Here is a 25,541-nt window from a genome sequence, read left to right on the forward strand (position 1 = left end):
GCCTAAAACGGCCATAGAAGTAAATTCTGCCAAGCTACCCAGGGACTCGGCGGGCTCGGGATGGTGTGGCGGTCCAGTTTCTGAGAATAGTTCCCTTCACCACAGTCTAAATAGTGAGGCCTTATTCCTCCTCCTCCTTAATTATGGCACTACAGTCCATGTTTTCATCTTCCAAGAACAAATTCTTCAACCCAGCTAGTACTTCTTCTTCTGCAGTCTCCCATATTGTGTCCGCCTGGTGGAAAGCTTGTTCCAAACATGGCACTGGCTGCTCAAGAGTGTAATATGGTCCACGCCATGAAGGCGACCAATTCCTTTACTCTTGCCATGTGTACTGGTATCTGAGACCAAAAGTGGCACCATGATTTTTCAGTTGTATTGGCTTGGTGATACCTTGGAGGTTCTTCCCCAACCCTTTGTCGGGTTCATATCCGGACCATGCTAGTATGCTTTCTATCTTGTTACTCCACCACTTATCCTTCTCGATGGCATTGATCCATTCGATGTGATGATAGGTCTCCCCTCCTAGCCTTCTTCTATGTCCAATGGCCAGGATGGTTTGACTAGTGTAGATGGGGTTACTACTATATATGTGAATGGTTACTTCCTGGCGGTTCCATTCAAACTCCATGACTTGATGTAGTGTGGAAGGCACAACACTAGTAGTATGGATCCATGGTTGGCCCAACAAAAGATTATATGAGGATGGTATATCAAGCACCTGAAATTCAACGTCGAACCAAGTTGGCCCCATCTGCAGGTAAAGGTTGATCTCTTCGATTGTGGCTCTCTGGGACCAATCAAAAGCCTTCACATTCATGCTTCCTACCCGTATCTCGTGGAAACCTTTGTCCAACCTCTTTATAGTGTCTAATTGACAAATATTTAGGCTTGAACCTCCATCAACCAGGACCTTGGAAATGAACTTGTCTTCAAATTGCACTGTGATATGTAGTGCTCGATTGTGATTCAAACCCTTGGGCAGCAACTCATTCTCGTGGACGATAATATTATGACTTTCTAGTACTTGACCAACCATGCTGGCCATTTCTCCACCGGTGATGTTATTGGGTACATAAGCCTCGCTCAGTACTTTTATCAGAGCATTCTTGTGTGCCTTCGAATTCTACAACAGTGACAAGATAGGTATCTGAGCAGGGACTTTGTTTAGATGGTAAACAACTAAATACTCCTTTGCATGTACTTTACTTCACAAGTCATCTGGCCCAGTCTCAATGATAGGCTACCCAGAAGTGGCCTCCTTACTTGAACCTCCCAGGTATTCAGATGTATAGACTCTTCCAGTTCTAGTCATCCCTTGTGCATCGTCAGATTCCTCTATCTTGGCTTTTGCTTTCTCTAAGCCTCGTCAACATAATCCTAGGTTATTACTTTTGAGTTGAATGGGGATGTGGTCGACACCATAACAGTAGAAGGTGTGACCACTTTTACATCAAATGGAGCGAAGGTGGTTGCGGGTGCAGCCACTTCTACCTCGAATGGAACTGATGCAGTTACCTCAACATCAATAGGTGCCTGAGTCAGAAATACAATGGGAGTAATTGTGACTGCAACCTTAAAGTTGTCGCCTTCTCGAATGAGCCCGATTGACCCCCTCAAGGTCCCATTCTTTATTTGTCTATATCACATGTAAATTATCACCTCTATGATCAGGGAGGGGATTGTTGCGGACATTATGTGCGGCTTCCTTTGCTTGTATGACCTTGTTGTCAACCAGTGTCTAGATCTTATCCTTCAACGTTCGGCACACAGTAGTGGTGTGCCCTTTCATACCGGAATGGTACGCACAAATTTTGTTCGGATTGACCCATTGGGATGGATTTTCTAATGCTACAGCAGGAACGAAAGTGACGTAACCTACGACTTTCAACCTTTCATACAGTTGGTCGATAGGCTCAGCAATGGTGGTGTATTGTTTGGGTAGCTTGCGGTCGAAATTGGGTCTTGGTCTTGGATAATTTTGGCGAGTTGGTGGTTATTGGAAGTGGGATGGTTGGGATTTAAAGGACAATCGAAACGGAATTTGTTTATTTATTTCAGAATCGCCACTTGGGAGATTTTAGCGTGTCCCAAGTCACCAATTTAATCCCGAATCGAGGAAAAGAATGACTCCATATTACAATCTGCGCACCAGAAATCCGTATAAGGAATTCTGTTAACCCGGGAGAAGGTGTTAGGCATTCCCGAGTTCCGTGGTTCTAGCACGGTCGCTCAACTGTCATATTCGGCTTGATTATCTGATTTTATACAAATATGAACTTATGTGCAAATTTTAACTTTTTACCGCTTTCATAATTATTATTATTATTTTTTACAAGGAATTGCAACATTGTGAAAATGTATCTCGAACCGCGTCACAATCAATGTACCCGTGGTCATCGACACATTTTGACTACGTTGAGATTTGGATTTGGGTCACATAAATGTGCACCCGAGTTTAAGAAAATTAAATTATTAAAGGCGCGCCTAAAGTGACTAGCGTATCATTTACTTTGGGTAGGGCCGTGGAGTTTTGCTAAACGGTCCATCCCGAAGTCTAAGCAATTTTAAAGCAAATATTTACTGAGGGCCCCGCAATTTTGTATTTATTCGGCGAGACTCATCTCATTCTTATTTTTTTGAAAGGAATTTGCAACGTCATGGACACGCATCTCGAACCACGTCACAATCAATGTACCCGTGATTAGAGATACATTTCGACTCCGCGAAGATTTGGATTTGGGTCAAATAAATGTGCACCCGAGTTTAAGAAAGTAATTTAATTAAATCGCGTCTAAAGAGGCTAACACGTTATTATCATTGGGGAAGGCAGTGAAATTCACTAAACAGTCCATCCCAAATTCTAAGTATTTATTCTGACCAATTATTGAGGGCCCCGCAATTTGTATTTTTCTTTGGCGAGGCTCGTGTCGTTTTATTTAAAAGGTCGTCCTATAGTGGCTATGTTTTCTATTGAATTTGTCTCTAATAATGAAAGAAAAAGATACCTGATTTATTTACATGCTTGAGAGTTATTATTAAAAGAAATTTCGAACCTAAATAGTTAACATCGAAGATAGACGGGAACATGGGGGCTAGCACAATTTTGGGGGCCCAGGTCCAGCATACCGGGCACGGAACTGGACCGGGGCCATTTCTATATATATATTTTTTTTACGTCCGACCTGCGGCTTACTTTTACATTTTTAGTATTCATAATAAGGCGGAAATGGAATCGACAACTACAAAACTCCTTTTATGCCTCTAAATAAACAAGCCTGTTAATTTAAACAGTTTAAACTACTGATTAATTAGCCTAAAGCCTTTATACGTATTTGAAACATGCTTTGCACAGAAATGAGCTGAAATAACAGAGTGCTATCATTACATTATTGGTTCTTCTAGAATAACATGCGATGAGTTCTATATACTATTACTGCTTGAATACTCAATTTTACATAGCAAAACTACTACATGCTTCTAACAAATGAAACTATGTATCCTTTTACACAACTTAAAATTTCAGAATACATGAAACCAAACGTTAAAATTTCAGTTCTTCATCTCATATTCATGCTTCAGATTTTCAGACCTACAACAGCCATGATAAAGTTGTGTACCTGGTAGAAGAACAAAGATACAGTGGAAAAGAAGACAGCAGTGATAGCAGCAGTGTAACAACAACACAAGCAACACTCAGCAACCAAACAAACCCAGCAGGCAGATTCAAGAACCAAAAGACAAACCCCAGCCAGAAAAATCCAATGACAGCCAAATAGAGAAACCAGCGACAGGTTTGAACCAAAAACAGAACACCAGGAGTAATCTAATGGAACAGTACTCAGCAAGCAGAAAACTAAACAGGGGCAAGCAACAGGGATTTCTGATTTTTGTTAAACACTTAAAGTCAAAGACAAGTTGAAGTTTTTGATATAAAGCTTAACCTAGAATGAGGATCAAACAGCCCTCACACTCTTGTTCCTTTCCTTTTCAATTCTGAAGTCTTTTTCCTCTACCTTAATATCTGATTTTTCTGCCCTTAAACTCTGATGTCTAACCCCTTAAAACTCCCTTAAATGAGCCCTTTTATAGGCTGAATACAAGCCAGCCCCAGGTTGCCTCGTTTCCCCCAGCCCTCAACTCTGCCCATAACTCCTTTAAACTAATAAAAAATACCCAATGTCCATCCTCCTGACAGCCTCTTAGCATGTGTTTTCTGCCCAAAGGCATGGGCAGCCTATAATATTTAATTACCCCCGTGCTACCAAGTTTGGTTCCCCACTATTGCATTAGTTTAATGTTATTTTAGTGCCATATTGTCAGCCCATCTTAAACTACTCATTTCTGCTCTTTTCCCAACCCAAACTACCCCTGTTAGCTCCTAATTATTACTGTACTACCCCACTGCAGCAGTAGGACATTTTGAACTTCTGCAAGTTCAAATTCAAGCTGCCCCAAACTGAATTCTAGATATTATAGTGCAGCTACAATCCATTCACAGATAATGTCACACAATCAACTAAACGACAATGATTCAATCAGTCATATGAAGCTATGCAAATCAGAATTTTTGTACATTCAGTCTTATGAAACTAATCGATATCATTTATCTAATCGACTACACTAATTATAACATAGAACAAACAGTCGACCAAACAAATAACACAAATAGGGCATCAACTGTCTTTGACAATTTTGCACGACACAGGGAAACTACAGGCATTATCAATTCGATGATATTAATCAAATTGAAATATGTATATCACTATATATATTCAACCATAAACAGAATAACAATCGACCGAATAAAAGGTCTTACGGAGATGGAGAACAACTGACAGAAAATCCCAGAAATAACAAACAAACTAATTAAACATGCTGATAAACTAAAATAATACTAAAACAACAACAGAAAAGGAAAAATGAACTCACTCTGAAAAGCTTAAACACAGACGACCCAGGCCCGAGCTGGATTTGCCCATTTGAGGTCGAACCGATCTTAATCAAGGTGTTCTCGACCGAGAACACTTCGATTAAGGTCTATTAGACCCCAACCCTCCGTTTAATCTGGCCAGATTCCAAAAATTCTTGTGTTCTAGGGTTCGAACAGTCAAATTTGGGGTTTTGGGATTTGTGGGTAGATTCGGACCAAACCAAGCTTGGTTTGGTCACGAGTGAGGGCAGGTAGTGGCTGGTATGAATCCGGGGTGGGTTGGTGTAGATCGGAGTTTTGCTCGGATCTTCAAATCAATATTCGAGATGAAGGGGGATGATTCGAGGTTAGGGGGTAACAGATTTGGGTTCAGGGAGTGAAGGAGGTGCTATGGTGTTAGAGGGGTGACCAACGGCGTAGATGCCGCCGTGTTTCAGGCGAAGGAAGCTCAGGGCGGCTAGGGTTTGGGAGGTCTGGGTTTGGGTTTGGGACGATAAAGGGGGGGTGTTCGGATGGGGGCATGGGATAAGGGTTTGAGTTTATATACGTGGTGGGTGGTTAGATCCTGGCCATTGGATGAAGTGAGATCGAGGGCCAGGATCTTTCACTTAATGAGGAACGGTGTCGTTCCACCTTAAATGAGGTCGGGCTGGTCCAGGGTTGAACGGGTCGGGCATATGGGAATGGCCTGAGGCCGTTGGATGGGATTGGGTTAACAGTTGATATTAGACGGCCCTATACGGTGTCGTTTGGGTAAGTGGCCGGCCTGATCTGGTCCGTTCATTTGAATCAATCAATGGCTCAGAATGGGGATGCTAATACGGCGTTGTTTGGTGCGTCTGAGGGGTCAAGCGACTAGACTGGATTAATGCAAGGGATTGGGCCTGATTTTCAATTGGATTTTTGGCCCAAATCCGGTATATTTTCCCTTATAATTAACAAAATTTCTTAAAAACCAAATTTTAAACTACACAAATATTGATTATCACCTAACAACAATTATCACACGAATTAAAACATTTTAATACAATTACCAGGACAACAAAATAGAATAAAATGCCTATTTTTGTGATTTTCGCTTTTACACACCGGATAATGGTAAATTATTTCCCAAATGTACCATTTTTCCTAAATGTATGCAACATGTATATATTTTTTTTTGTATTTTCTAACTATAGCAAGGCGAGCATTTACGGACAGAACAATTATCAAAATATCACATAAATCCTCAAAATTGTACCCGAAGGTAACTTGTTTTATTTCATTTTTCGATTTCTTTTGGAATAGCTTCCGAGAAACAAAAATCACGTGCTCACAGCTGCTCCTCTTTGGCCGAAAACACAAAGAGTTTTCGTACAAAGATAAAGTGAGCGGATACGAGCGATTTTTGCCCGTTGGAATACCCTATGTGAAGCGTTTTTTTTTTGAAAAAGATTTAACCGAACCTTTGCTTCGAAGGTTTCCTACATATCCCTGACAAAAGGGGAATCAGGTTAATGTAGTTCGGGAAGTTTTGGTGTCTGGGACTACCGTGGGACTGCAATGTTGCTGCTGCTGCATGTTGTTATCACTGCTTACCGATCTCTTTGTTACACCGTGCTTAAAAGAAAACAAGAAGCTAGGCTAGACTACGGATCATGAGATCTCATCTATCTTCAACTTGTTCTTGTTGCCTTGCTTTCTTGTCGGCTTGTGTTTCTTCCGGTGCCTTTCTTCCGAGAACTTGGGGATGACACTGGCCTTTTGCTTTTCTGAATACCAGTTTTCCTCATTTTGTTCGGTCCGCTGGGGATATGGCTTTCTTCATTAAGCTTTTCGGCGGTTCCTCTGGGGATACGACTCTCTTCATCAGATTTGTTATGCTGGGCATAATTTAATGTTCACATGCCGCTTCTTTCAAGACGCGTGCTTTTCTTCCTTTTGACTCATACGCTTGAATTTGTGCTGGGACCTCTCGTTGCCACCTTCTGCTTTCTGGTGCTGGGGATTTTTATTGTTTCCTGCTGGGGATTCCTGTTGTAACCTTCTGCCTTCCGGTAGGGTTACTGATTTCAAGATCTGAAGTATAAGACTCAAAAGTATTCCTCTCGTTATACAGGTGGGCGCCTGAATGCAAAAATATGAAATATATGCCCGCATTATACTAGTGGGCGACCTAGGACATGAAATGAACACAGAAAAGTATTCCCTCATTATACTGGTGGGCGACCTAGAACATGAAATGAAAAGACAAAATGTATTCCTTTCGTTATACTGGTGGACGACCTAGAACATGAAATGAAAAGACAGAAATGTATTCCCGCATTATACTGGTGGGCGACCTAGAACATGAAATGAAAAGACAGAAATGTATTCCAGCATTATACTGGTGGGCGACCTAGAACATGAAATGAAAAGACAGAAATGTGTATACCCTCATTATACTGGTGGGCGACCTAGAACATGAAATGAAAAGGCAGAAATGTATTCCCGCATTATACTAGTGGGCGACCTAGAACATGAAATGAAACGACAGAAATGTATTCATGCATTATACTGGTGGGCGACCTAGAACATGAAATGAAAAGACAAAATGTATTCCCGCATTATACTGGTGGGTGACCTAGAACATGAAATGAAAAGACAAAATGTATTCCCGCATTATACTGGTGGGCGACCTAGAACATGAAATGAAAAGACAGAAATATATTCCCGCATTATACTGGTGGGCGACCTAGAACATGAAATGAAAAGACAAAATGTATTCCCACATTATACTGGTGGGCGACCTAGAACATGAAATGAAAAGACAAAAATGTATTCCCGCATTATACTGGTGGGTGACCTAGAACATGAAATGAAAAGACAAAATGTATTCCCGCATTTTACTGGTGGGCGACCTAGAACATGAAATGAAAAGACAGAAATGTATTCCCGCGTTATACTGGTGGGTGACCTAGAACATGAAATGAAAAGGCAAAATGTATTCCCGCATTATACTGGTGGGCGACCTAGAACATGAAATGAAAACAGAAACGTATGCCCGCATTATACTGGTGGGCGACCTAGAACATGAAATGAAAACAGAAATGTATACCATCATTATACTAGTGGGCGACCTAGGACATGAAATGCAAAGACTGAAATGTATACCCTCATTATACTGGTGGGCGACCTAGGACATGAAATGTAAAGACGGAAATGTATACCCTCATTATACTGGTGGGCGACCTAGGACATGAAATGAAAACAGAAATGTATACCCTCATTATACTGGTGGGCGACCTAGGACATGAAATGTAAAGACTGAAATGTATACCCTCATTATACTGGTGGGCGACCTAGGACATGAAATGAAAACAGAAATGTATACCCTCATTATACTGGTGGGCGACCTAGGACATGAAAACAGAAATGTATACCCTCTTTATACTGGTGGGCGACCTAGGAAATGAAAACAGAAATGCATACCCTCATTATACTGGTGGGCGACCTAGGACATGAAATGAAAACAGAAATGTATACCCTCATTATACTGGTGGGCGACCTAGAACATGAAATGAAAACATAAATGTATACCCTCATTATATTGGTGGGCGACCTAGGACATGAAATGCAAAGACAGAAATGTGTATACCCTCATTATACTGGTGGGCGACCTAGAACATGAAATAAAAACAGAAATGTATATGAATTTGTTTCCTCGTTCATCCGAGAAAATTTTTGGACAACGACAGAAAATTTTTTGCCTCGGTTTTGGTGACCTTTCTTGTGGCGTGTCTTTCTGCCATCATCAACCTTTATTTTCCGGTAGAAATCAAAGAGGATCTTGTTAGTTTTAACATGGTGAGTGATCGTGTCACTCCTGCTGGGGGATGATTGTTCCTTTCCCTTTCCCTTGCTCTGTGCTCCCAAAAACTGGTTGGGGATAAAGTCGCTTGTTGGGGATGATATGTGTGCTGGAGATGGTATTTCTGCTGGGGATGGTTTTCCATTTATCCCTTCCCCGCTCTTTTGTTTCAGAACATGCTGTGGGAGTCCTCTTCAACTTCAAGACTATTCCCTTGAAAGTTTATTTTCTCCCAGCCCTACAGGGCATAAAATGTTATCACCTGGGGATAACGTTATTGGGGACAGGACTGTTAGAGTTATCTTGCGGCGGATTAATTTTCTCTTCCTTCCCCCTTTCTGCGGTGTCTGACCACCTCGGATCTTGGTCCGTGATCTATCGAAGTTTTGCTGGGGGTCTTCTTGGAACTTGGTTCATAAGTCCCTCAACCGTCGTTTTCCGCTTCTTTTTCATGTCCCCCTTAACTTTTCAAGCCAGTTTGTCATTTGGTTTTGCAGCAAACGCCTTTTGTCTTTTGCCTCGGCTTTGGCCTGTCCCATTCGCATTTTGCTTTGCACCATTTTAGCCCCTGATAGTAAACTCTGAAAAGTCCTTCTCAAAATAAATTTCCGGAAAAGTCTTTTTAGACAAAAAAATGAAAAAGAAACTAGAAAAGAGAATCTTTCTGAACAAATGTTGGGGGAGAAGAAAAGGAAAAAACTTATCTGGATGGTATGACTGGCCCCTACGATCATGTCGTGCATTAGGGACTACCCGACCTAGTCTATTTGTATCAATCAATCTTCCTGATGGCCTTACTTGCTGGGGATAAATAGGTGCCCACCTCTTTGCAAATGCGGATCCTTTTTGCCGATATATCTTGCGCCTTATAGTGCCCTTCGAGGGGTTTTCACTAATAAGTCTCTCTCCTTTCTCTCAGCTCCCATCGCCTTATGGTGCCTATGAAGGTTTTCAATGATAAGACTCTCTCATTTTATTTCTCTCATCTTTTGTCGCCTTATGGTGCCTGTGAAGGTTTTCACCGTTAAGACTCTCTCATTTATTTTCTAGCGGGGGGTTGGAGTGCTGCCGATATGACTCTTTCTTTTGGAGATTCTTTTCGGCTATCAATTCATTTCCAGTTTATGATCCTCCTCTTTGCTGGGGATCAGTGTATTACTCTCGGTGTTCATTTGCTTGACTCGACACCTCTCGGATATTGATCGGGAGGTCTTTTTTGGGACATCGACGTTGGTTTTGCGGGGGTTTAAATAAAAGCTATATAAATTCAAAAATCACTTCGACGGGTGAAACACTACAACTCTTGGAATCAAACCCCTTTTGAAACTTCAAAACATAACTCCTGCCCCAGTTTTCTTGCTTGGGGATATATATATATATATTATATTTTCACTATGTGGAGTTATGCACACTATGCACATTATGGTGCACTTATGACCGAGCCGTGAGGTGCCTACGTATCCTCTTTGAGGAATCAGGTCAAAACGTAGTTCCTACGGTTCCTTTGTTTTTCTTATGATATTTATCTTGTTTTCGTTTTCTCTTAATTTCTTTTCTCTCTTTTTTCATGTATTTTTCCATTTAGTGATTCAAAAAGAGGGATATGAAAGAAATAACTAAGGCTCAAAGGGGGGGGGAGCAAAGGTTAAAAGTGTTTGGATAGAAGAAAGAATTGCTTCCGTCATTTCATTATCCAATAAGTACCAAGTACAAACAAGCGATCCAATAACTATCATAATCAAAGAAATTACGCATAATATCTTTTGACTGCATCAGAATTGATAGCCATGTTGACGCATCTTCCTTCGATGTCTATTAGACATAAAGCGCCGTTAGATAACACCCTGGTCACGACATAAGGCCCTTGCCAATTTGGGGCAAACTTGCCTCTTGCTTTGATCTGATGTGGGAGGATCTGTTTCAATACTTGCTGCCCTACTTCAAATTTTCTGGGGTGCACCTTCTTATTGTATGCTCTTGCCATTCTTTTCTGATACAACTGGCCATAACACACTGCTACCAATCTTTTTTGATCTATTAAGTTCAACTGCTCCAGTCGAGCTTTGACCCATTCGTCGTCGTCAATCCCGGCTTCAGCGACAATTGAAAGGGACGAAATTTCCACCTCTGCTGGTATCACTGCTACAATTCCGTATACCAACAAATAAGGAGTTGCACCTATGGAAGTCCGGACTGTAGTGCGATAACCCAACAAGGCAAAGGGTAATTTCTCATGCCACTATCTAGATCCTTCCACCATCTTCCTCAGTATCTTCTTGATCTTCTTATTGGCTGCTTCAACTGCTCCATTCGCCTTGGGACGATATGGGGTGGAATTGCGGTGTGTAATCTTAAACTGTTGGCATACCTCCCTCATCAAATTGCTGTTAAGATTTGCCCCATTATCTGTGATGATCACTTTTGGGACCCCAAATCTGCAGATGATATGAGAGTGAACAAAATCCACTACTGCCTTCTTGGTTACCGACTTGAAAGTTTTAGCTTCAACCCACTTGGTGAAGTAGTCGATGGTAACCAAAATGAACCTGTGGCCGTTGGCCGCTGCCGGCTCGATAGGCCCAATGACATCCATGCCCCATGCAACAAATGGCCATGGCGCTGACATTGTATGCAACTCTATCGTCGGAGAATGAATCAGATCTTCGTGTATCTGACATTGATGGCATTTCCTCACGAAATTTATGCAATCATGCTCCATAGTGAGCCAATAGTACCCTGCTCGAAGAATCTTCTTTGCCAATACATATCCGCTCATATGTGGCCCACAGACTCCAGCATGAACCTCTGCCACAACTTTCGTGGCTTGACCGGCGTCTATACATCTTAGCAATCCCAAGTCTGGGGTTCTTCTGTACAACACTCCTCCACTAAGGAAGAAACCATTAGACAAACGCCGGATGGCTCTTTTTTGGTCTCCGGTGGCCTGATCCGGATATATCCCCATCTTGAGGTACTCTTTTATGTCATAAAACCATGGCTCGCCATCTACCTCCTCCTCTAACGCGTTGCAATAAGTATGTTGATCACGAACCTGAATGTGCAAAGGGTCAACATACATTTTGTCGGGGTGATGTAACATTGATGCTAAGGTGGCCAATGCATCAGCAACCTCATTATGAACTCTCGGGATATGTCTGAATTCCACTGATCGAAATCGCTTGCTCAGATTGTGCAAACATTGTCGATATGGTATGAGTTTCAAATCCCGTGTTTCCCACTCACCCTGAATCTAATGCACCAGGAGGTCCAAGTCTCCCAAGACCAAAACGTCATGGACATCCATGTCTGCAGCTAATCGCAGACCCAAAATGCATGCTTCATACTCGGCCATGTTGTTGGTACAATAGAAGCGTAGCTGAGCTGTAATAGGATAATGACGTCCTGTTTCGGAAATGAGTACTGCTCCTATTCCAACCCCTTTCGCGTTTGCGGCTCCATCAAAGAAAAGCTTTCAACCTGGTTCCTCGGGTAATTCCAGCTCACCTGTATGCATTACTTCCTCGTCTGGGAAATACGTCCTCAAAGGCTCGTATTTTTCATCAACGGGATTCTCAGCCAAGTGATCGGCCAGCGCTTGGGCTTTCATGGCCGTACTCGTCACATAGACGATATCAAACTCTGTGAGCAAAATTTGCCATTTTGCTAACCTCCCTGTAGGCATAGGTTTCTGGATAATGTACTTTAATGGATCCAAACGGGATATGAGATAAGTAGTATATGAGGACAAATAGTGCTTCAATTTCTGAGCCACCCAAGTCAGGGCGCAACATGTCCTCTCGAGTTGAGTGTACTTGACCTCGTATACTGTAAACTTCTTGCTAAGATAATAAATGGCCTGCTCCTTCCTCCCGGTAATGTCGTGTTGCCCCAATACACAGCCAAACGAATTCTCCAGGACCGTCAGATAAAGAATTAATGGTCTTCCCGACTCAGGTGGAACCAACACAGGTGGATTGGACAGATACCCTTTGATCTGGTTGAAAGCCTCTTGACACTCCGCCGTCCAGTCTACCGCAGCGTCTTTCTTCAGCAGCCAAAATATGGGTTAACAAGTCGCTGTGAGTTGAGCGATGAACCTGCTGATGTAATTTAGTCTCCCCAATAGACTCATTACCTCCGTTTTGTTCTTTGGTGGTGGAAAATCTTGGATGGATTTGATCTTGGATGGGTCCAACTCAATACCCCGTCGACTGACGATGAATCCTAATAGCTTTCCTGATGGAACCCCGAAGGCGTATTTGGCCGGGTTGAGCTTAATATCATACCTTCGAAGTCTTTCAAAAAATCTCCTTAGGTCTGCTACATGGTCTTCCTGACGCCAAGACTTTATGATCACATCATCTACGTACACTTCAATTTCTTTGTGTATCATGTCGTGAAACACGGTAGTCATTGCTCGCATGTACGTTGCCCCAGCATTCTTCAATCCGAATGGCATTATCCGGTAGCAGTAAGTTCCCCATGGTGTAATGAAAGCTGTCTTTTCTGCATCTTCTTCGTCCATTAAGATCTGATGATATCCTGCATAGCAGTCCACAAAGGATCCGATCTCGCGCCCAGCGCAATTATCGATCAGGATATGGATGTTAGGCAATGGAAAATTATCCTTAGGACTTGCTTTGTTGAGATTGCGGTAGTCGACACATACCCTGATTTTTTCATCCTTCTTCGGCACTGGTACCACATTGGCCAACCAATCGGGATATCGACTGACCCGAATAACTTTTGCCTGCAACTTCTTAGTCACCTCTTCTTTGATCTTCACACTCATCTCTGTTTTAAACTTCCTCAGTTTTTGCTTGACCGGAGAGTATGCCGGGTCAGTGGGCAATTTGTGAACCACTAGATCGGTGCTTAATCCCAGCATATCATCATATGACCATGCAAAAACATCTTTGAACTCAATGAGGGTTTTGATTAATTCCTCCCTGACGTTTGGCTCAATTTGGATGCTGATTTTGGTTTCTCTGACATTATCTGCATCCCCTAGATTTACAGCCTCAGTGTCATTCAGATTAGGCTTGGGTTTCTCTTCAAATTGGCACAGTTTTCGGTTTATTTCTTCGAAAGCTTCATCCTTGTCATATTCAGACTCATCGTCACAATCGACCTCTTGTATCATTAAGTTAGAGTTGGATTGATTTATTAGACTAGGTCGAAGATCCACTGTGCATGCCATGTCATTAGAACCAGTAAAAAGAGAACTGTTCAGAAAGAAAAAAGAACAAAACAAAATTAAAATGAGACAAGAGAAGAGAATTTTATTAAAAATGCGGGATAACAGGGTTCACACTTTTGCAAAATAAAATGAGATTTGGATTACATCCTGGAATAATCCGAAACAAGAAAGCAAAAATCAAAGCCTACTACCAGGACTCCCCCGGATAGGAAGAGGAGTAACCGTCCAATTGTTGGTTTTGGACCCAGGCCCCACAAACTGTATGTCTGCTCTGCTGGAACCCTCTCCAACTTCTACCATATTGACATCAGTGAACAGCCTTTCGAAACTCTGATTCAAATCCCTGTCCATCCCAATCAATGGTCCGAGAATTTTTGGGACTGGTGACCCATTGTCACTTGCTCTAATAAAGGATCTTGAGAGACGCGGTATCGGTTTGGGAAGAAACCAAACTCTCCTCTTCATTTTCTGTGCTCGCTTTACTTCTGCCGCAGTCGGTTTGAACCCCATTCCAAAGGTCTCCAAATTTTTGGGCAAGGAAACAGGTTGGACAATCCCCTGAAGCTCAGTCCCCAAGCCTTTTACCGGCACAAACCCATTACCCAGCATTTCTGAAACCATCATGACCGTTGCGGAAGCTACCCTAGGGTGCTGAATGATCTCACCCTCGGGAATCTTGTTTGCCGACACTGCATCGAAAATCTGGTAAACCCAGGGACCATTGTCATCATTGGTCTCTATGAAGGGCACAATGGCGCCTCTCATGGTGAACGCAGTGTCCTCGTCGTGTAGTACGACCTCTTGTCTATCCCACTCGAACTTGACCATTTGATGCAAGGTGGATGGCACTGCTTTAGCCGCGTGGATCCACGGTCGTCCCAACAGAAGGTTATAAGATACCGCGACATCTAATACCTGGAACTCCATGGTAAACTGGACCGGACTGATGGTCAACTCAAGTATAATATCCTCCACGGTGGCTGTTCCATTTATGTCAAATCCTCGGACGCAAATGTTGTTCTTGTGGATTCTACCGTGGTCGATCTTCAGCTGATTCAGGGTGGATAGCAGACAAATATTGGCACTTGAGCCGTTATCCACCAGTGCTCAAGTAACTGCCGAATCTTCACATTTGATAGTCAAGTAGAGATCTTTGTTATGTTCTGTGCCTTCCACTGGCAGATCATCATCAGAGAATGTTACCCTGCTCACCTCAAATATTTTGTTGGCAATCGTTTCAAGGTGGTTTATTGAAATTTCATTGGGCACATGAGCTTCATTCAGTATCTTCATCAGGGCCCGGCGATGTTCATCCGAATGGATCAGTAATGATAGCAGCGAGATCTGGGCCGGTGTTTTCTTCAACTGTTCGACCACGGAGTAATCCTGCACTTTCATCTTTTTCAAGAATTCCTCAGCTTCTTCTTCTGACACAGGTTTCTTTGTCACATCTGGGTTGGATCTCCTCAACTCCACTGGAGCAAAACACCGTCCTGGTCGAGTTAGTCCCTGCGCCTCATAACTATCCTCCTCCACTTGTTTTCCCTTGTACATCACCACTGCCTTTTCATACTTCCGAGGCACGGCCTTGCTATCAACCATTGGCAATTGGACTACCGGCTTTATGGTGACTAGTTCCCTGCATACCCCTTTCAACACAACTGCGGGTGTGGGTGATGTCCCTGATATTACCAATTTGGCTGGCTCTAGTTTCTTTGTTGCGATGGACGGACTCTTTCCCAATATCACCACTAGCTTGACACTTTCCCCCTTCAACTGTACCGCTGGTCTTCCACCGGTTGATTCTTCTTTCGGAGCGGCCTGGATCATCATCACTGTCTGTGAGGGCTTCCTCGGCTCCCCTCCCTCATACACCAACTCGATCATGTGAGCTTCGTGGTGTGTTAGCAATGGGTTCTGGTTAATGTTAGGTACCTCCGGTGCCTGGACCTCGATCTTGTTGGCATCAATAAGATCTTGTATTGCCTGCCTCAACCTCCAACATTTTTCGGTATCATGCCCCAGCATTCCCGAGAAGTACTCACAGCTTATCGATCGGTTCAAATTTTGGGGTGGGGGGTTTGGCTCTCTAGGCTCGACAGGACTTACCAAACCTAGCCGTCTCAATTTGTGGAACACGGCGGTATAGGTCTCTCCCAACTCAGTAAAAGCTCTCTGTCTCTGTAACCTGTCATTTCTAGCAGCGTGATTTCCTCAAAAGCCCGCCCCTGGAGGGTTCCTGTATGCTCTTGGTGGAGGATAGGTGTTTTGTGGTGGAGGGTAGGTGTTTTGTGGGGGTGCATATGTGATCTGGGGAGCCGGCGCGCGCCATTGCGGGCGAACCGGAGGCTGAGTGTATGTTTGGGCTTGGTGCACAGAGAAGTGTAGTTCTTGAGGTGGATAGTAGTGTTGTGGTGGGTTGTATGGGTAGTTTGGCCTGTGGGGTCTGGGTTGGTTGTAGTATGGTTTGCCGGACCTGGACCAACGGCTTGCCTCAACCGTGGCGACTTCTTCTTTCTTCTTCCTTCCCAGCGCACCTCCCGTGCCGTTCTGAATAGCTTGGGTCATTGCCTTGAGTGCTGAGTAATTCAGGATTTTATCAGACCTCAGCCCCTCCTCGATCATAACCCCTATATTTACTACTTCATTGAAGGATTTTCCAACCGTCGTCACCAAGTGACCAAAGTAAGTTGGATCCAGTGTTTGCAGGAAGTAGTCTACCATTTCTCCCTCTCTCATGGGAGGATCAACTCTGGCTGTCTGTTCTCTCCAGCGGAAACCAAACTCACGAAAGCTTTCCCCAGGTTTCTTTCCGGTCCTCAGCAATGTGAGACGGTCAGGGACTATCTCGAGATTGTATTGAAAGTGACCCGCGAAAGCCTGTGCTAGATCATCCCAAGTGTACCATCTGCTGGAATCCTGCCTGGTATACCATTCCAATGCCGATCCACTCAAGCTTTGACCGAAATAAGCTATCAATAACTCATCTTTGCCGCCTGCCCCCCTCATTTTGCTACAAAAGCCCCGCAAATGTGCCATGGGATCACCGTGCCCTTCATATAAATCAAACTTAGGCATCTTGAACCCAGCCGGGAGTTGGACGTCCGGGCAAGGGCATAGATCCTTGTAGGCCACGCTGACCTGGTTGCCCAATCCATGCAGGCTCCTGAAGGATTGCTCCATGCTTTTGAACTTCCTCATTACCTCATCTTGCTCTGGGACCTTAACCGGCTTTTCAATCTCCGCCGGTACCTCCAAGTGCGGATTGTAGGGATGGGGTTCTAGTGCATTGAATGTGTGTTCATGGAGATAGTATTGCGTATCGTGAGCCTGAAACAATGGCTTGCTGGTTAATCTTTGCAGGGTGGCTGATGTGGGTCCCATAAAAGTAGGAACATTCGGTGTTAGGAGAGGTTGATGGGGTGGTGGATCATAGGAATCATTGGGGCTTCTCTCCTGATGATAGCGGTGATTCAGGAAGCTTGTTGAAGGGCCAGAGTGAGGGTATTCCGGCATATGCCCTAGTGGTTCAGGGCTCTTTTGTGCTTTGGCCAAAGCTAACTGCATTGCATTCATCTCCAGTCCCATCCTTTCTATCTTCTCCATCGCATCTTTCAACAACTGGTTTACCGGCCTTTCTTCCTCGGTACTATTTTCTGAAGTAGTCATGCTCGTTGGTACTGGTCCTTTGGATCTGGTTTGATAAGGGTGTGTTGCCAGAATGCTTTAACAACTAACTGTCTGGTATTTGTGGAAAACAACAAACTTGTTAGCGCTAGAGTTTAACAGATTTGATAATAGCACATTGGGGATGCAATGCTCCTAGGCAGTTAACCATTTCTAACATGCTTTGCTTCAAAAACATGCGTCATCCCGGCTTGCTTATTTGCACTTTTAAAGTACTTTGGGAACCCCTGTATTTCTTTCCATTATTCTTTCCTTTCTTTCTCTCTTTTTTTTCTCTTTTCCTTTTCTTTCTTTCTCTTTTTTTCTTTTCCTTTCTTTTTAATGGCAGTCGAATCTTATGTGGATTGCCTACGTATCACGTCCCCGCGTGAATCAGACCAAGCGTAGTTCTGCCACAAAGTAAAGATACAAAAAATTCTTTTGGAATCATTCAATTCATCACCAAAATTTGCTATTACAAATTACTTATCTCAAACAAAGAACAACAATAGTACAGATTCCAAAGTTCTTAACCTGACTCGATGAAAAGAAAAAGAAAACAACATATGGGAAGACAATAAAGCCAACAAACAAGACTCGAACTAGGGATACATTAAAATTCCAACTTAGGGGCTCGCGAGGCATCGTTCAGCCTTTCCGCAGACTTTGGTGTAAGGCCTCTCTGCAAGCTCTTCAAATCATTCATGATCCGGTGGACGTAGCCCATGATGGAAGCAAGGAGGGTATCCCGAGGTATTTTCTCACATGCTAGGCATCTCATGTAGATGTAGTGCCCAATCTCATCAATCCTTCCTCGAATGTTGTCCCTCTCAACGAACAATTGCTCCATTCACTGGTTCTTTAATCCCAGTCCTTGAGCATTGTCGGCGAGTAGATCCTGGAACTTCTCCATTTGTCTTTCCATTCTGGTCATCGCATCGTAACAGCGCCTTCTGTCAGCTTGGGCATCTCGTGCTTGTTTGAAGGTCCGCTCCTGAAGAGTGGAGTTTGTTTTCCTTAATATCCTGATGCTCATTTCAAAATCCCTTATGACTTGTTGCAGACGCTTCCTTCGGGCCATTGTACCTTTTGCCCATCTGACCTTTATTCTTGTTATGCAAGCTTCCGATCTCTCTAATTCTTCTCAGCTTTTGCTGACTTGATTTCTCAACTCTGCTATCAATCTTTCGTCGGAGCGACGTTTCTGTCGGTCGCTGTTACTCTTACTGACTTGGCGAATGCGGGCTTTCAGTGTCTGGTTTTCTTTGGCTAATTTGTTCTTTTCACCCTGCTCAGAGGCGACTTGCACATTGTTCTCAAATATAAGCCTTTTAACATGTTGCTTTAGCTTCCCGATTTTAGCCCGGTAGCCTTCCTCCCTCCTTAACCAGCCCCACTGTGCATGCGACGATTCTGCAAAGTCTTGGACATGAGCTCTCTTAGTTGGTCTCTGGTTCTCAAGCTCTCTTCTGTACCACGTGAGGTATTTTGGCGACACTTCGCCCTTGGCCCGATCTTGTACACAAGTATCTACTTTCAGGGTTTGACATTCATTCTAGATTCTCTGAACGACTGCTTCAGGGAACTGCTCACCAGGCCCGATTTCGACCACCTGGCTACTGAGATCCTCTTCCTTCGGGACTATTTGACATCGCCCCAACTGCCTCAATACTCTGTTTGGCGCATAAGGCTGGATACTTTGGAGACCCATCAACAACAAATGAGACTCGACGGCTGACATGTGTATGACCTCATCTATGGGTAGCCACCCAAATGCCCATTCTATCTGGTTTGCTGAGACGGAGCGCAGCAGAGTGACCCATTCGGCGACCCCTTCTAGCAGGCTGAACCCGTCGACCCTGGTGGAAAACTCTTCTATACAAGTCTTTTGTGATGACCTATATTTCAGAAACTGAGGGCGATGACATAGATGCTCTATCATCCACATTTGCAGTAGTATATTGCATCCCTCAAAGAAACCTCCTCCGGTTTCGCAAACAGTGAGTGTGCGGAAAATGTCTGCTATTATCATCGGTGCCAGAGTGTTGTTGTCTTGCTTGAGCAAAGTGCTGACGACCCCAGCGATTTGAATGTTAATTTTCCCATCCTTTCTAGGGAACACCAGAAAACCCAGAAAGGCTATCATAAAAGCAATACACCTATGTCTTTCCCATTTTGGCCGGCTTTCCCCACTGCAGATCTTACTCTCGGGATTGTTGAACCCTCCAAGATGACCGTACCTGTCATACAAAAATGCCAAACTACAAAACCCTTCTGACAACTCTGGTTTGTGTACAGTTCTGCGGATCTTCACGGTGTCTAGGAACCTGTGTATGGTCACGGTCCTTGGTGCAATAAGATATTGCTCTCTCATGGGCATTTTAGGACATCTGATGTACCCTGCCAGCTCCTCTAGCGTCGGTGTGAGCTAAAAGTCTGAGAAATGAAATACATTGTGTGCCGAGTCCCAGAATGAAATTAAAGCCCTTATAATGTCCCATCGCGGATCGATGCCCAACAATCCAACCAAGTTTCCTAAGTATATCTTGACTGTATCTCGCCCTGATTCTTCCAAGTCGTTCCACCACATGCGTAAGACCAAAGGGACTTTGTTTATAATGGCCCCCGACGAACTCTTACTTGTGCTCATTCTGCACATTTATTAAGGTGATTTAGACGAAAGCAAAAAATCTTTATTTTGACTCCAAAACTATTTTTCTCGTTTTCCTTAATTTTTGAGAAAAGAAAGACTGACTTTCCCAATACGGCCTTTCAGCTCTTCAGGGATGAAGATTTTAAGGCAGTGGGGTTTTAACCGGCCAAAAGGTAAGAAAAATGGCCAAAAGCGGTCGTTTGTGCAAAGACAGCCTTCCGGCGTCCCTTTCGGGAACATTCAGCTATTTCCGCAAAATGGCATCACCCGACTCTTTTATGAGAGAAGCAATATATGTATATATATTATTTCTTTTTTTTATATATATATATATTATTATTTGCAAAAATAGGAAGTTGGACCCGATAAGGGTTGCCTACGTGTATCTCACATCCGGTGAGAATCAAACCGATGTAGTTCGGGTAAGAAAAATTAGCTAAATCACGAATCCAATTCTCTTTCCTCAGAAATCAAAATTTTGGCAGTGATTTTCACATTATTTGGACATTGGTTTTTCTTAAATGAGCAACTCATAATTTTTCAAAATTCCCGTTTTCACCCACCGGTCAACATGCAAATTCGAAGCAAATTAAATGCGCCAACAGACAAGATGCAACAAGATGGTCTTTTTGTTCCAGGTTGCTATTCCTAGACGGGCCCAACCCCTGTGTTGAGCCCCCTAAGTCAGATGCAACGTGATGCAAATAAGCATTTTCCTACTAGGGATCCGGCATGAAGTCATGTTTTACTAAGTTTCAAACTGGGCTTTGTTCTAGACCTGGCTTACCCGAGTGGACAACTCGAGTCGAGGAGGGGGCAACGTACCGGGGACCCGCGGGATCGTCCGGCTTTGTAACTTATCCGAGCCTCTTTCTACTTGGGCATGACACTAACAGAATAGAGAGTGTCAAACCAGTGAGCCGCATCCCCGAATATAAGAAGAGAAGTGTTTCGTCACAGTTTATATATACAGTCAAATAATATCAAAGCGGTAACACACATCATTTTGCACAGGAAGCACATATCTTATAAAAATATCAGATAATAAACAAAGCCGAATAGAACAATTATTCTAAGCTCGAATTTCTAACCCTGAACCAGTGGTTCTGGGTTGATAAAAATCCCCAGTAGAGTCGCCAGAGCTGTCACACCTCCTTTTTCCGCCCCACGAGGGGTGAAGGAGTTTTTCCAATTGGTGAAGGAGTTTTTTCCATTTAAAGGACAATCGAAACGGTATTTGTTTATTTAATTCAGAGTCGCCACTTGGGAGATTTTAGGGTGTCCCAAGTCACCAATTTAAACCCGAATCGAGGAAAAGAATGACTCCATATTACAGTCTGCGCACCAGAAATCCGGATAAGGAATTCTGTTAACCCGAGAGAAGGTGTTAGGCATTCCCGAGTTCCGTGGTTCTAGAACGGTCGTTCAACTGTCATATTCGGCTTGATTATCTAATTTTATACAAATATGAACTTATGTGCAAATTTTAACTTTTTACCGCTTTCATAATTATTATTATTATTATTATTTTTTACAGGGAATTGCAACGTTGTGAAAATGTATTTCGAACCACATCACAATCAATGTACTCGTGGTCGTCGACACATTTTGACTCCGTTGAGATTTGGATTTGGGTCACATAAATGTGCACCCGAGTTTAAGAAAATTAAATTATTAAAGGCGCGCCTAAAGTGACTAGCGTATCATTTACTTTGGGTAGGGCCGTGGAGTTTTGCTAAATGGTCCATCCCGAAGTCTAAGCAAATTTAAAGCAAATATTTACTAAGGGCCCCACAATTTTGTATTTATTCGGCGAGGCTCATCTCATTCTTATTTTTTTTAAAGGAATTTGCAATGTCATGGACACGCATCTCGAACCACGTCACAATCAATGTACCCGTGATTAGAGACACATTTCGACTCCGCTGAGATTTGGATTTGGGTCACATAAATGTGCACCCGAGTTTAAGAAAGTAATTTAATTAAATCGCGTCTAAAGAGGCTAACGCGTTATTATCTTTGGGGAAGGCAGTAAAATTCACTAAACCGTCCATCCCAAATTCTGTAATTATTCTGACCAATTATTTAAAAGGTCATCCTATAATGGCTATGTTTTCTATTGAATTTGTCTCTAATAATGAAAGAAAAAGATACCTGATTTATTTACATGCTTGAGAGTTATTATTAAAAGAAATTTCGAACCTAAATAGTTAACATCGAAGATAGACGGGAACATGGGGGCTAGCACAATTTTCGGGTCCCAGGTCCAGCATACCGGGCACAGAACTGGACCGGGGCCATTTCTATATTATTTTTTTACGTCCGACCTGCGGCTTACTTTTACATTTTTAGTATTCACAATAAGGCGGAAATGGAATCGACAACTACAAAACTCCTTTTATGCCTCTAAATAAACAAGCCTGTTAATTTAAACAGTTTAAACTACTGATTAGTTAGTCTAAAGCCTTTATACGTATTTGAAACATGCTTTGCACAGAAATGAGCTGAAATAACAGAATGCTATCATTACATTATTGGTTCTTGTAGAATAACATGCGAGGAGTTCTATATACTATTACTGCTTGAATACTCAATTTTACATAGCAAAACTACTACATGCTTCTAACAAATGAAACTATATATCCTTTTACACAACTTAAAATTTTAGAATACATGAAACCAAACGTTAAAATTTCAGTTCTTCATCTCATATTCATGCTTCAGATTTTCATACCTACAACAACCATGATAAAGTTGTGTACCTGGTAGAAGAACAAAGATACAGTGGAAAAGAAGTCAGTAGTGATAGCAGCAGTGCAGCAACAACACAAGCAGCACTCAGCAACCAAACAAACCCAGCAGGCAGATTCAAGAACCAAAAGACAAACCCTAGCCAGAAAAATCCAATGACAGCCAAACAGAGAAACCAACGACAAGTTTGAACCAAAAATAGAACACCAGGAGTAACCTAATGGAACAGTACTCAGCAAGCAGAAAGCTAAATAGGGGCAAGCAACAGGGATTTCTGATTTTTGATAAACACTCAAAGTCAAAGACAAGTTGATGTTTTTGATGTAAAGCTTAACCTAGAACGAGGATCAAACAGCCCTCACACTCTTGTTCCTTTCCTTTTCAATTCTGAAGTCTTTTCCTCTACCTTAATATCGGATTTTTCTGCCCTTAAACTCTGATGTCTAACCCTTTAAAACTCCCTTAAATGAGCCCTTTTATAGGCTGAATACAAGCCAGCCCCAGGCTGCCTCATTTCCCCCAGCCCTCAACTCTGCCCATAACTTCTTTAAACTAATCAAAAATGCCCAATGCCCATCCTCTTGACATCCCCTTAGCATGTGTTTTCTGCCCAAAGGCATGGGCATCCTAGAATATTTAATTACCCCCATGCTACCAAGTTTGGTTCCCCACTATTGCATTAGTTTAATGCTATTTTAGTGCCATATTGCCAGCCCATCTTAAACTACTCATTTCTGCTCTTTTCCCAACCCAAACTACCACTATTAGCTCCTAATTATTACTGTACTACCCCACTGCAGCAGTAGGACATTTTGAACTTCTGCAAGTTCAAATTCAAGTTGCCCCAAACTGAATTCTAGCTATTATAGTGTAGCTACAATCCATTCACAGATAATGTCAGACAATCAACTAAACGACAATGATTCGATCAGTCATATAAAGCTATGCAAATCAGAGTTTTTGTACATTCAGACTTATGAAACTAATCGACATCATTTATCTAATCGACTACACTAATTATAACATAGAACAAACAGTCGACCAAACAAACAACACAAATAGGGCATCAACTGTCTTTGACAATTTTGCACGACACAGGGAAACTACAGGCATTATCGATTCGATGATATTAATCCAATTGAAATATGTATATCACTATACGTATTCAACCATAAACAAAATAACAATCGACCGAATAAAAGGTCTTACGGAGATGGAGAACAACTGACAGAAAATCCCAGAAATAACAAACAAACTAATTAAACATGCTGATAAACTAAAATAATACTAAAACAACAACAGAAAAGGAAAAATGAACTCACTCTGAAAAGCTTAAACACAGACGACCCAGGCCCGAGCTGGATTTTCCCATTTGAGGTCGAACCGATCTTAATCGAGGTGTTCTCGACCGAGAACACTTCGATTAAGGTCTATTAGACCCCAACCCTCCGTTTAATCTGGCCAGATTCCAAAAATTCTTGTGTTCTAGGGTTCGAACAGTCAGATTTGGGGTTTTGGGATTTGTGGGTAGATTCGGACCAAACCAAGCATGGTTTGATCAAGAGTGAGGGCAGGGTAGTGGCTGGTATGAATCCGGGGTGGGTTGGTGTAGATCGGAGTTTTGCTCGGATCTTCAAATCAATATTCAAGATGAAGGGGGATGATTCGAGGTTAGGGGGTAACAGATTTGGGTTCAGGGAGTGAAGGAGGTGCTATGGTGTTAGAGGGGTGACCGGCGGCGTAGATGCCGCCGGGTTTCAGGCGAAGAAAGCTCAGGGCGGCTAGGGTTTGGGAGGTCTGGGTTTGGGTTTGGGACGATGAAGGGGGAGTGTTCGGATGGGGGCGTGGGGTAAGGGTTTGAGTTTATATACGTAGTGGGTGGTTAGATCCTGGCCGTTGGATTAAGTGAGATGGAGGGCCAGGATCTTTCACTTAATGAGGAACGGTGTCGTTCCACCTAAAAGGAGGTCGGGCTGGTCTGGGGTTGAACGGGTCGGGCATATGGGAATGGCCTGAGGCTGTTGGATGGGATTGGGTTAACGGTTGAGTTTAGACGGCCCTATACGGCGTCGTTTGGGTAAGTGACTGGCCTGATCTGGTCCGTTCATTTGAATCAATCAATGGCTCAGAATGGGGATGCTAATACGGCGTCGTTTGGTGCGTCTGAGGGGTCAAGCGACTGGATTGGATCAATGCAAGGGATTGGGCCTGATTTTCAATTGGATTTTTGGCCCAAATCCGGTATATTTTCCCTTATAATTAACAAAAATTCTTAAAAACCAAAATTTAAACTACACAAATATTGATTATCACCTAACAACAATTATCACACGAATTAAAACATTTTAATACAATTACCAGGACAACAAAATAGAATAAAATGCCTATTTTTGTGATTTTCGCCTTTACACACCGGATAATGGTTAATTAATTCCCAAATGTACCATTTTTCCTAAATGTATGCAACATGTATATACATATTTTTTTTTTTGTATTTTCTAACTATAGC

Source organism: Nicotiana tabacum, chromosome 10 (genome assembly GCF_000715075.1).
Source record: "Nicotiana tabacum cultivar K326 chromosome 10, ASM71507v2, whole genome shotgun sequence".
NCBI lineage: Eukaryota > Viridiplantae > Streptophyta > Magnoliopsida > Solanales > Solanaceae > Nicotiana > Nicotiana tabacum.